We start from the raw sequence: 14,169 nt of genomic DNA, 5'->3' as shown, positions 1-14,169 counted from the left end.
TTAATCCCATATTCTAGAAAGCAACACTGTTAATATTGTGTATTTATAATATTTATTTATATGATATCTGCTTTTATTCCTCTACCATTCTCAACTGTTTCTAATCATTCCCTGAATTCTCTCATTGTCTTCAGTGTAAACACGCATTGATTTGAATAGCAAAAGAAAAAAAAAAAGAAATATAACAAGGAAAATGTTTTGGGAAGTGCATCTCAGTTAGGCAGAACAACAAGGGCAAAATCTCAGATTGAACATGTTTAATGTTTACAGAAAACATGTTTGGGATGTTTGAGAATAGCAAGAAAGATAGTGTAGCCAAAAAGGAAGAAGCGTGGAGAGGTATTTGAGACGAATGAGAGAGAATGATTAAGAGATATCAGATCTCAAAATATTTTAAGCATTTCTAAGGGTTTGGGATTTTCACTATGAGTGACATAAAACGTCTTTGAAGTGATTTTACTGGAGGAGTGGCATATGCCTACAGAGAAACACTTTGGCTTTATGGTGAGAATGATTGAAGCAAGGGGAAACAATATCAGTTAGGAGGCTACTGTGGCAACTCGTTTGTGGCCTAATAATTGTTTGGACCAGTGGCTTTGCGAGTGCAGGGATGATGAGGGTTTTGAGGAGTGATCTATGACTCATGAAAAGGCTGGGGCTTGACATGGTGGCTCACGCCTGTAATCCCAGCACTTTGGGAGGATGAGGCGGGCAGATCACTTGAGGTCAAGAGTTTGAGACCATCATGGGCAACATGGTGAAACCAGGGGTCGAACTCCTGACCTCAAGTGATCCACCTGCATCAAACTCCCAAAGTGCTGGGATCACACCCGGGAGGCGGAGGTTGCACTGAGCCGAGATCACACCACTGCACTCCAGCCTTGGTAACAGAACAGGACTCTGTCTCAAAAAAAGAAAAAGAAAAAAAAAAATTAGCTGGGCATGGTGTTACTCACCTGTAGCCGCAGCTACTTGAGAGACTGATGGGTAAGGATCACTTGAACCTGGAAGGTGGAGGTTGCAGTGAACTGAGAGGGGAAGAAATAACATGATAATTTAAGAAAGAAAGGGGAAATGTGTAGTGACGTCTTTGAATATGAAAAAGGGAATGGATGTAGCACACAAGTAACACAGTTGGCCTCTATAAAGAGTAGAGAACTCACACACATTTAGAGGAAGAAGGCACAAGACACAACAGCACAGATACAGTTAAGGAGGGTTTATGTAATGGTGGGAGCTTGCTGAAATCTTCTTCCAATTGCTTTTTTCTTTGTTACCCAAGTAGGAATAGCAAATAAGGTCAGCCTGTGAGAATATGGATGAGGGACAATGTGTTAGGTTTTTAAAAAAATAAATAAAAGAATAAAATGCTCATCTAGAAGAGAGGAATATTGATTGAGCCAAAGAAATGTGGCATGACTGGGAAGCTGTAATAAGGAACCAGTAGAGATAACGATTTTCACTATAAAGTGAGACCAGTCATAATTATACTTATTTTTGTAGATAAGGAATTGATGCAGAAAAAAAGTAAAATGTCAAATGTCACACAGCAAGTTAATGCCAAGATTAACACATGTACCACATGTGAAACTAAAGATAACAAAATGGTTAATTAATCACTTTATCTCACCTACTTAACCTTCATGTCTTCACCAACATTCCCTTTGGTTACCAGAAGGTAGAGTGCTGTCAAATTTTGAAGCAAATTATTCTATATTCCCCCACGGAAAGGCACTCCACCCACACATGGGATTTAGGAAGGAGGCAGAAAGAAACTCCATACACTAAAACAGAACCAAAGAAAGCCAATATTTCCAATTATAAAGGAAATGTTTAGAAGGATTTCTAAAGATTTGTACAATAAAGGATTGTAAAATGCACAATCAGCACTCTGCAGCTAGTATTGAAAATGCACCAGTCAGTGCTCTGTAGCTAGCTCGAGATTTGTAAAATGGACCAATCAGCACCCCGTAAAAAGGCCAGTCAGCACACTGTAAAATGGACCAATCAGCACTCTGTAAAATGGAGCAATCAGCATTCTGTAAAATGGACCAATCAGCAGAACATGGGCAGGGACAAATAAGGGAATAAAAGCTGGCCACCCCAGCCAGCAGCAGCAACATGCTAGGGTCCCATTCCACACTGTGGAAGTTTTGTTCTTTCGCTCTTCACAATAAATCTTGATGCTTCTCACTCTGAGTCTGTGCCGTCTTTAAGAGCTGTAAGGCTCATAGCAAAGGTCTGTGGCCCCATTCTTGAAGTCAGTGAGGTGACCAACCCCCTGGAAGGAACCAACTTCGGACACACTATCAAGATTTTTGGATTGGTATGAAAAAAGTATATAGAATTAAAAAAAAAAAAAAGCTATTTATTTTTACTGAATATTTTTCGATATCTGCTGACCATGGGATATAAGGAATTATAAGATAATTCACTGTCCCTTAGGTTCCCATTATAGATATAGATACACACATATATACACCATTAATTCACACAATTAAATATATATACACATATATATCATTAATTCATACAAATATATATTAAATACATAATTAAATACATATTTATAAATATTTATCATATATTTAATTATATATATAAAATGTATAATTAGATATATAATTAAATACATATTAAATGTATGTATTCTATATGCAATTAATAAAAATATAACTAAACATATATTATGTGAAATTTTCCCTCTGATAAACAAATAGAGATTTTGATATGCAGGCAATTGAGTTGCAAAGTATAATTTGATGTGATACAAAACAATGATAGAACAAAAAGAGAATCATGTATTGGATATGACCAAGGCAAGTTTCTCTCTATTCTTACATTAGGAGAAAACGATCTTTTACCAAAAAAGTTTATCTTTTTATCTTAAAAGTTCCAGAGCAGGTGGCCTTAGGAGAAAGGATAGTAGATATTAGAAAGCTTAATTGGTGGTATAAATAAAAGGGGAAAGCCTCAAACGAGTTGACTCTGTCTGTATATTTACTTTAAGAGAATTCTTGAACAACTGAAATTGCATCCTATGAACTGCTGACATTCTTAACTGTACTACCTCCACCTTAATGCACGTCTAATGGTAAATGAATCTATCTTGCAAGATAAACAAATGTTTAATATTTTTTAAACAGAAATATTAGCCATTACACATGAAGTATGGAGAGTTATGTGTATGGCTTAAAAACATGAAAGACAGTCTAAGGGTTATGAAAGAAGATTAAACCATTCTGAGCTGGTGAAAGACAAGAAACTGATACTTGATAGTCAAAACATTCGTGTTTTTTCTTAATCAGTTTGGATGTGGCCTTAAATGTTAATGAAGAATAATCTAGACAGCCTTTAATTAAAAAAAAAAAAATCTGTATGTCTTGTAATACACTCCAGACCAAAAGCAGTAATCCTAGTGTATGCTTTTGGACAGCTATGACTACTTTATTTTTAAGTTCCATTGGGAAGGCTTAAAATTTTTATTTTTATTTAAAATATAAAAATGTAAAAATACAATATTTGCTTTTAATTATCTTTCCAGTGATATTTTGTCATAAAATGAGAAAGGCAAATAACGAGTTAAATAGAGGCTTCCCATTAGCTCATTCTGCTACTATATACCTCTATTTTCAAAAAACATTATTAGTAATTATATTTTGTTTTGATAATGATAGTTATTAAACTGTCTCCCCCAGGAGAAAAACCTAGCAAAATAATTCTAGATATCCTTGCCTTGACAGCAGTGGCTCCAAAAACAAAATTATTCTATGACAGCAGGAAGTACTTTTCACTGTTTCTCTTTTAAGGGTAAAACAGTGCATGAAGCCTAGAAAATTACAGTCATCAAGAATTTGAAACTTTTCTTATCTTTGCCAGTCAAATTGTAAAACAAAAATATTTAAGCAGAATTTGAATCAATCAAATGTACAAAATTTTACTGCAGAAAAAGAATTTCTTAATCTTATTTTAAATCTAACACGGGAAAATATTGATTTCCAATAGATTTTTACAGCAAAAGTATGGATTAAATCAGTGAAGTGTACATTTCATATAACATGTATGCTATCCTGTCGATTGGATTGTTTTCTGTGTGCTTGTTTTATCATACCAGAAGTTAAGCTGTAGGCTGGTAGAGGAAAAGCATCATATCTCATACACAGCAATGTTTTCTAAACCTAATTTCCTGCAATGGTTCCAAATGTAATAGTTTCAAAATACTGTATTATTTTTCTTTAGCGTCTAAGCTGTATTATCATTGTCCCCAGAGATATCTATATGCCTTCCAAACAAGTTTCCAGGTTCTGTTTTCGTTCAGATGATTTCCTTCTAAGAGAAAAAATACTTCTCTAAGCTCCTTCTCTGATTTTCTACAAAATCGATTTATCCTCTCCTTGAATATCCATTTCAATCTTATCCTCAACATAAAGCCACTTTGATCCAATAAATCATTTACTTCAAATGTGAACACACACTGCCCACTCTGAAAACTTGTATGACTTTATGGTACATCTATGAGGTTGCTAACTTTTAAGCTTTAATTAGAGTTATCTGTGCACAAGTCTGCTTTACCATAATAAACATATACTCAGTGAGCACAGGGATTATGTCTCAGATATCATGATAGTGGAGCTTCTCAATTCCTATGGAGTATTCATTGGTGAATTTTCATCATAAAAGTAGATAATATTATAGAGATTTAAGGAAAATTTGACAGTAAAATCTGATTCTGCTTTACTGCCACAAACCTGATTGTACCGATGCTTGGTGGTAGTAAGGGTAAGAAGGGTAATCTAGGTAACTGGCTACATAAATTTAGCGATCCCAGACGCACTTGCATAGTAAACAAGGAGAATGAGCTGCTTCAGTTTCTCAATTCAAGGATATTTGTTTGTTTGGTTTTAGACACACATGCCAATAAATAAAACAGGAAAACCCAATGCGCATATGCAGTCATGTCTACATTAACTTGGCCAGAGTATGTGGAAGAAAGGCTAGATTCTCAAAATCAGAAACTCTCACTAACATAAAGACTAAAAGTAATTCTTATATTCTTAATTCAAATTAATTTATGACCTCATTAATTTGTCTATATCTCTACAGTTTCCCAAAATCTTCTCTAGAGCTTTCACAAAGAGTTAGATGAAAAGTGGGTTCAACTATATATTCTGGCTTACTTCATTTACCTTTCATTATTGTAAAGTGGGCAGAGGGTAATGAGCATGTTCTACATTTACTTACATCTTTAGTTTAGTACTGCAGTAATTGAATTTCTCCTTTCAAGTGAATACCACATTTTTCAGGATGTGATTATTATGCATTGCATACCTGTAGCAAAACGTCTCATGTACCCTATAAATATATACATCTATTATATATGCAGGAAAATTTAAAATAAAAAAAAGTTATAGAAAATCTTTCCTCACATATTGAATTGCCTCAGTTCTTTGGTCAAAATAATACAAATGATTTCATGATCTATCAATTTTTACAGGATTTATACCCCTTTGCTTATAAATCCTAGTCACCTGAATATACTCAGTTTTTAATATACTCAATAAGTAATTGTCATTAATTTCTTTACCTTCACACAAAGGTAAAGAAGGTAAAAAATTTCCATCCCTGAAAATCCAACCACCTACCCTATAAATAACTGACATTATCTATAATGTTAAAGTTAATAATTCTGGATATTTACTGTAACTATGTATGTGTATACACACACACACACGCACACACACACAATTTTTTTTGCCTAAGTAATGAGGGACTTAACATATCATATACAGAAATAGAGCCAACCCAGAATCTGCAGCAACCAATCCAGGAAGCCAAGCCACAGACCTGGCAGCAATCATCCCCAGACACTCACTGCTTAAACAACAACTAACAATTTCCCTCATTTTTGTCCCAGCTTCCAATTTAGGACCAACTAGAGACAACCAAATATGTTTCCCTAATCAGTCATGAGGGTTTCACTCTCCCAGCTGCATCATCTCAATCTGCACATACAGCCTGCTGAACTTTTGATTAAGTACTCTAGCAATTATTTGTTAGTGTTTTCTAATCTTGTGTAGTGAATACGTTTATTATTTTAATGTTTTAGAGTGTTTCTTAGATATGGCACATTTTTCATCTCTTTTATTATTTACCAGGACCTATCACTTGTCTTACAAGTATTAGGTGGTGAGTAAATCTGGGTTAAATAATAAACTAGTATTGTTAGCCTTATTAATCATTTATTTTATGATATTTTGATAGCTGTGGCAATAGCCTAATAAAATGAACTTATGTGATACCATTTGGTTTATAAAACTCTTTTTTTAATTAGAACTTATCTGTTCCACTGTCTTCACTGAAGCATGTGATTTGTAAGTTATTATGTTATCAAATATATAAATGAAGGCTTTTCTTAAGATTAATGAACTAGTTGCTTGTTGGATATGATGATCACTACAATCAGTGCTATCCTCAATTTTAAGCTTAATTCTAAGGCTTTATATTCCAAATATATTCATGCATATGCTCTTTGCTTGTTTGTTTGTTTTTTTGCTTGTGTTTTTGAATTGTGTTTTTCATGCCTTGGATATCTCGATGTGCTTATAAATTATGCAGTACAAATAGATATCAGTATGCTTATTGATAAAATCCTACTGGCTATTTCCATAAGGTGGCTTTCAAATTTATGGGTTTTTTTTTTAGCTCCTGCTTATAGCTAAAATCTTCCCAAGTTATATTTTTGTGTTCTTTTTGTTGTTTATTGTTATTCTCTTCAATTGCATACATCTCTTTCAAGTGCATACAAAAGATGGGGGAGTATGAGAATGACTAAAATAAAAACAATTAAAATATAGTTTCTATTTGTTGTCTAGTAAGAACATTGTAATCTTTGAAATTTCACCTTATATTTAAATCTTTCATTTTCATTTAAGTTTTTTACATATTTTCTGTTTTAATGCCAATATAAACATGTTGGAAGTTCAAAATAAAGTCTTAATTTTTAGCATAATATAAATAATCTAATATATTTCTAGTTTAGAAGTATTGTTTTTGTTGAAGTTGCAAATGCTGATAATGATAACGAAGCAGCATCAATGAAAGATGACCTAATGATTCTTTTTGTTTTGGAACAAACTTAATAAATTACATTACAGCATTCACAATGCTTATGTAGTTGTTTTATTTTTTTCCAAAGTTCTCCAATACTTTATAGTCACTTATTTTGTAGTAAGAGGATTGTCCTTGTAGGCAAATCTAAAGTATCATTTGCTATGTATCAGCATTTTCTTTATTTCTCCTTTAGGAGACCTTCCTTTTAATTTTGTGATAAGGCAGAAAAATAGAAAGAGCCCAGGGGTGTTATTTAATTACATGCTTTCTCAGCTACAAATCAAATAAGTCACTTCCCTCTGAATGAAACCACGATGATAGAGGAAGACGGCATCAGAAATATTATCAGAAAAATGATATTTAATTTTTGCAATCTACTCATCTGACAAAGGGCTAATATCCAGAATCTACAAAGAACTCAAACAAATATACAAGAAAAAAACAAACAACCCCATGAAAAAGTGGGCAAAGGATATGAAAAGACATTTCTCAAAAGAAGACATTCATACAGCCAACAGACACATGAAAAAATGCTCATCATCACTCGCCATCAGAGAAATGCAAATCAAAACCACAATGAGATACCATCTCACACCAGTTAGAATGGCAATCATTAAAAAGTCAGGAAATAACAGGTGTTGGAGAGGATGTGGAGAAATAGGAACACTTTTACACTGTTGGTGGGATTGTAAACTAGTTCAACTAGTTTCCACTATGGAAAACAGTATGGCAATTCCTCAAGGATCTAGAACTAGATGTACCATATGACCCAGCCATCCCACTACTGGGTATATACCCAAAGGATTATAAATCATGCTGCTATAAAGACACATGCACACGTATGTTTATTACGGCACTATTCACAATAGCAAAGACTTGGAATCAACTCAAATGTCCATCTGTGACAGACTGGATTAAGAAAATGTGGCACATATACACCATGGAATACTATGCAGCCATAAAAAAGGATGAGTTTGCGTCCTTTGTAGGACATGGATGCAGCTGGAAACCATCATTCTTAGCAAACTATCACAAGAAGAGAAAACCAAACACCGCATGTTCTCACTCATAGGTGGGAACTGAACAATGAGATCACTTGGACTCAGGAAGGGGAACATCACACACTGGGGCCTATCATGGGGAGCGGGGAGGCAGGAGGGATTGCATTGGGAGTTATACCTGATATAAATGATGAATTGATGGGTGCTGACGAGTTGATGGGTGCAGCACACCAACATGGCACAAGTATACATATGTAATAAACCTGCACGCTATGCACATGTACCCTAGAACTTAAAGTATAATAAAAAAAAAAAAAGAAAGAAAAAAAAAAAAAAAAGGAAATTTGTCCTGAGACCTGACAAATTAAGATGAGTTTTCTGTCTCCACTAGTAGCAACCAGTAGGAGACCCCTCTAGGTTTACTGCCCAGCTTAACCCAATCATAACATTAGTTTTCCTATGGAATCCATGTCTATTCCCTAATTCATATGGTTGTAACTTCAGTGGAGGTGTCAGTATAGTAAGTTCTGTTCCCATGGCCATAAATGACTACACAAGTGGCTACCTGACCAAAGACAATAATCCATTTCCCATAATTTAAAATTGGTATTAGACAATTGGTTTCTAAAAGATTATAGTTTAATGTGTGCTGGTCCCTTCAAAAAAGCAACTTTATGATGTATGCCTTATAGAGCAATGTACCTACAGTACTTGGACAAAGTTGCAGAACATAATACAGGTTACAGCCAAAGAATAGTGATGTAGCTAAACATTGACAACCATAAATAAGATTGTCTTGAGTTACTGATGTATTTCTATTTCTTATTTCAATTTATTTCTGAGGCCTGGATATATTTTGGCCCATTGAATTTTGAATCCTCAAGATAAAGAGTTTTTCTACTTAAACTCAAGTTGTTTTTTGTTATTTACAGAATGTTAATGTGTCACATATGCCAATATAACTTTGGCCAGAGATGAGCTACCTTTGCATATTAGGCTGTGCAAATATTTGTTATTCAAGTTCACATATCCTATGTAAATATCCTAAAATATAGAATACATAGAATATTCAAAAATACATTAAACTCTCGGTTTCTCAACGTCACAGACCTTGCAGAGCAAGTTTTATTTTTAAATATATATTCATAAAAGTATATACCAAAAAGTAATACATACCCATCTACAATATACTCATATTTACTAGTTAGGGAATCTTCGAGTATCAAGCAGGTAAAGAGGATATTATTTTCCCTATTTTTGAATTACCATGCTAAGTGACTTATATACGGTCATGTAGATAATTGGCCTCTTTACAGCATGGTGTCCTCAAAGTAGTCAGACATCCAACAAGGTGACTGGCTTCTAAGACACAGCATGTAAAGTGGTTAAAGGTGGAAGCTCCAGATCTTTCAACATGTAATCTGAACATTTATCCAAGGTCACTTTACCACATTCTGTTGGTTAAATCAGGCCACAGGACTTGCCTTCTTTCAAAGGAAGAAGAAATAGACTTCAACTCTTTAAGGTAGAAATAATAAAGGATTTGCACACATTTTCAATTTACTGCTCTAAGAGACTGGCATGGGCTCAGTCATGCCACGATCTGTAATACCAAAAGTGGGGCTATTAATTTTAAGGATGATCATGATCAAACAGAGATCTCACTGCTCTGCAACAGCATATAAAATAGTTTGAATTTGATTAATGCTTCTTGAGTAAAATAAATATTTTGCACAGTTTTGAAATATATCTGGTATTAATACTAGGTGTTAATAATACTAATAAATGTTAAAACTTACAAGGCACTGGAATATCAAATAAACAATTTCCTGTAGCACTTTAGCTTTCAAAAATTCTCCATTAAAATGAGATCTGGCCCATTATATATTTACCTTACTATTTCAAAAGTGATTTTACTATAAGTAAATAGTGTACCTACTTCTCTAAGGGCTAGCTATAGAATAATAGGGTATTAAGCAAGAAATGAAATGAGAGGCTGAAATACTTGTCTTGGTCAGGTATCATGAGTAAATAATAAGGTACTTATGAAAATTACTTCATAAGAATCAATGGAAGAAAACACAAAGTACATAAATTATTGGTGATATTGTAGTAACTGCTCTGAAAAAGAAAACTTGTCTCTATCATATACGAGGAATGTGCTACTACAAATGGAACTTCACTGCTATTCCAATATCAGTAGGATAAGTACTAGGAGTTGATTTTGTAGTGATGTTTTACATTTATGACGTATAGTACATATTTCCCAGGAGGTGGAATAGGGGAAACATTTTAGAACGTAGCCGTTGGCCAGGAAAATTGTATTTGTTCAACACAAATGCAAATGAAAGGATTTAACATTACAGGAAACTTAATTGTTAATTGTTAACAGAGCTTCACTGTCAAAAATTCATAGAACCCTAGGAGAAAACCTAAGTAATACCATTCAGGACATAGGCATGAGCAAGGACTTCATGTCTAAAACACCAAAAGCAACAGAAACAAAAGCCATAATTGACAAATGGGATCTAATTAAACTAAAGAGCTTCTGCACAGCAAAAGAAACTACCGTCAGAGTGAACAGGCAACCTACAGAATGGGAGAAAATTTTTGCAATCTACTTATCTGACAAAGGGCTAATATCCAGATCCTACAAAGAACTCAGTCAAATTTACAAGAAAAAAACAAACCACCCCATCAAAAAGTGGGCAAAGGATATGAACAGACATTTCTCAAAAGAAGACATGCATACAGCCAACAGATACATGAAAAAAATGCTCGTCATCCTTGGCCATCAGAGAAATGCAAATCAAAACTACAATGAGATACCGTCTCACACCAGTTAGAATGGCAATCATTAAAAAATCAGGAAACAACAGGTGCTGGAGAGGATGTGGAGAAATAGGAACACTTTTACACTGTTGGTGGGATTGTAAACCAGTTCAACCATTGTGGAAAACAGTATGGGGATTTCTCAAGGATCTAGAACTAGAAAGACCACATGACCCAGCCATCCCATTACTGGGTATATACCCAAAGGATTATAAATCATGCTGCTAGAAAGACACATACACATGTATGTTAATTGCAGCACTATGCACAATAGCAAAGATGTGGAATTGACCCAAATGTCCATCAGTGACAGACTGGATTAAGAAAATGTGGCACATATACATCATGGAATACTATGCAGCCATAAAAAAGGATGAGTTTGTGTCCTTTGTAGAGACATGGATGCAGCTGGAAACCATCATTCTCAGCAAACTATTGCAAGAACGGAAAACCAAACACCGCATGTTCTCACTCATAGGTGGGAATTGATCAATGAGATCACTTGGACTCTGGAAGGGGAACATCACACACCAGGGCCTATTATGGGGAGGGGGGAGGGGGGAGGGATGCCATTGGGAGTTATACCTGATGTAAATGACGAGTTGATGGGTGCTGACGAGTTGATGGGTGCAGCACACCAACATGGCACAAGTATACATATATAACAAACCTGCACATTGTGCACATGTACCCTAGAGCTTAAAGTATAATAATAATAAAAATAAATTCATAGAAATCTCAAAGCTCAACTCTAAAATGTTTCACCCTTGTTTTTAATCTCTCTGAATTCTGACCCTCCATCTAAAATAGCTAAACAGAAACACTGAGATGTTCCATTTGCACCTAAAAGTTGGCATTTCAAAAACTGAATTCATAATTTTCTTGACAAAACAAATTTCAGGGTTACCTTAATTATCCAATCTTTTGTTTCAGTGTAACTTATCTTTCAGCCATCCCTTTCTTTTTATTCCTACAGCTAATGCTCTATTTCATGCCCCTAAATGCCAGCTGAAACACTGAAATGAGATGATCTATTCTTCCAACTTAATTATTAGGACACATTTGCATAGTACTTTATTGGTTTTGCTGAAATAATAACTTATTATATGGGATTCATAGAACCTACCTATTAGACTCAGGTTGCTGAACATGGTATATTATGTTGTTAGATTCAAAACACAACCTTTTCTTCAGTTTTACTTCATACTATATACAAAAACCATTAACATTAGGAAAATTGTGTATCCCTTTTTTTTTTTTTTTTTTCTGAGTTGAAATCTCGCTCTGTCACCTAGGCTGGAGTGCAATGGCACAATCTCGGCTCACCGCAACCTCTTCCTCTCAGGTTCATGCCATTCTCCTGCCTCAGCCTCCAGAGTAGGTGGGACTACAGGTGCTCCCAAATATTCCCCACTAATTTTTTGTATTTTTACTAGAGATGGGGTTTCACCATGTTAGCCAGGATGGTCTTGATCTCCTGACCTTGTGATCCTCCTGCCTCGGCTTCCTAAAGTGCTGGGATTACAGGTGTGAGCCACCATGCCCAGCCACAAATTCCATTTTCTTTCTTGCATCCATGTGTTTTTTAAGTCTTCCAACTCTCCTCTCCTAAGGATCATCTTCCTCATGTTCTATCTCATCAAAATACCAATATAAATTTATTTATTATTTAATGTTTATCATCTCTCTTGGCATTCCCTCTCTACGCTCATGTCCAATTTCTCTCCATGGAAATCTGTTCTTCTGTGTAAGTCCCAGCACTTATTTCTTATCTCTTTGATCAATTTATAATGTTTTGCTCTCCTCCACTTCTTTTGCTGATTCCTTTTGTTCGTGTCTGTCACTTCAGATTGTAAGAATGCTGAATGCATTCTTTGACTGTTTTATACTTATCTGTGTACCATACCGTACAGATAAGTTGTTGGTTGATTAATTAGATGCATGTAATTCACTGAGACACAATAATATCACTTGGATTTATACAAGTAATAAACAAGTAGAGACTGTGAAATAAGTTTTCTGCTCTGCATGGACCTAACTCCAAGTATCACAATAAAGTAGAATTTGGGTGGTTTATAAAAAGATCAGATGCCAGACCGAGAATTAAAATGTTACAAATTTAATGCAAAATAATCAATGCCAATGGATGACTAACAGCAAGACATTGACTGTTATAGGGAACTGTTCACTGGCTGTAAATCACACTCTAGGAAAACCACCACATATCCTTTTCAAAATATCCATCTATACCTAACAGGCAAACCATCAAAAACATGAAAGCTTAGAAAATGTCTAGATGGGAGGTGCAAGAAGGGGAAAATGTGCAAGAAATATTTTTCATAAAATAAAAAATATCTTAAGAGAAATGAAGTCTCTGTTTTGTACTATTTTATAGACAGTATTATATAATCCAGCATGATGCAAAGTATTGGAGAAATAGGAGTCAATATAATGACTTTTTTAATGTATTTTTGTAGTTCTATACATTTTGCCCTTGTATTGAAAACCTGAAGATATAGTCATCCCTATCACAGTATGCAAAGGACCTTCCCTGAACCATTAGTATAGATGAAATTAAGACAAACATAAACAAAGTCAGGTAAAAGTTAACAATGGAATATTTTTTTCTCTTTTTGATACAGAGTCTTGCTCTGTCACCCATGCTGGAGTGCAGTGGCTGATCTCGGCTCACTGTAACCTCTGCTTACCTAGTTCAAGCGATTCTCCTGGCTCACCCTCCCAAGTAGCTGAGATTATAGGCATGTGCCACTGTGCCTGGTGAGTTTTTGTATTTTTAGTAGAGACGGGGTTTTGCCATGTTGGCCAGGCTGGTCTCAAACTCCTGACCTCAGGTGATCCGTCTGCTTTTTATGTTGACACAGTTATAAGTCCATGTCTATAATGTAAAGATAAAATACTATTTAACTAAAAGAAGTATGCCATACACAAGATTGCCCATTTAATCACAGTTTGATCACCCAAGCAGACTGATAAAGCAAAGCAACTCACTCTTTTTGCAAGAGGTTTCCTGTCAGAACGCAGATGTCATGAAAACCACCCCTAAAACCAAAATGGGAAACAAAAAGACTCACATCAATATCATTGTCATTGGCCACGTAGATTTGGGCAAGGTCATTTGACCTACAAATGAGGTGGAATCAGCAAAAGAACCATCAAAAATATTGAGAGTGAGGCCGCTGTGATGAGAAAGAACTCTTCAAGTATG

This window comes from Piliocolobus tephrosceles, chromosome 4, assembly GCF_002776525.5.
Source record: "Piliocolobus tephrosceles isolate RC106 chromosome 4, ASM277652v3, whole genome shotgun sequence".
In the NCBI taxonomy this organism is placed as follows: domain Eukaryota; kingdom Metazoa; phylum Chordata; class Mammalia; order Primates; family Cercopithecidae; genus Piliocolobus; species Piliocolobus tephrosceles.
This window is presented reverse-complemented; position numbering follows the sequence as displayed.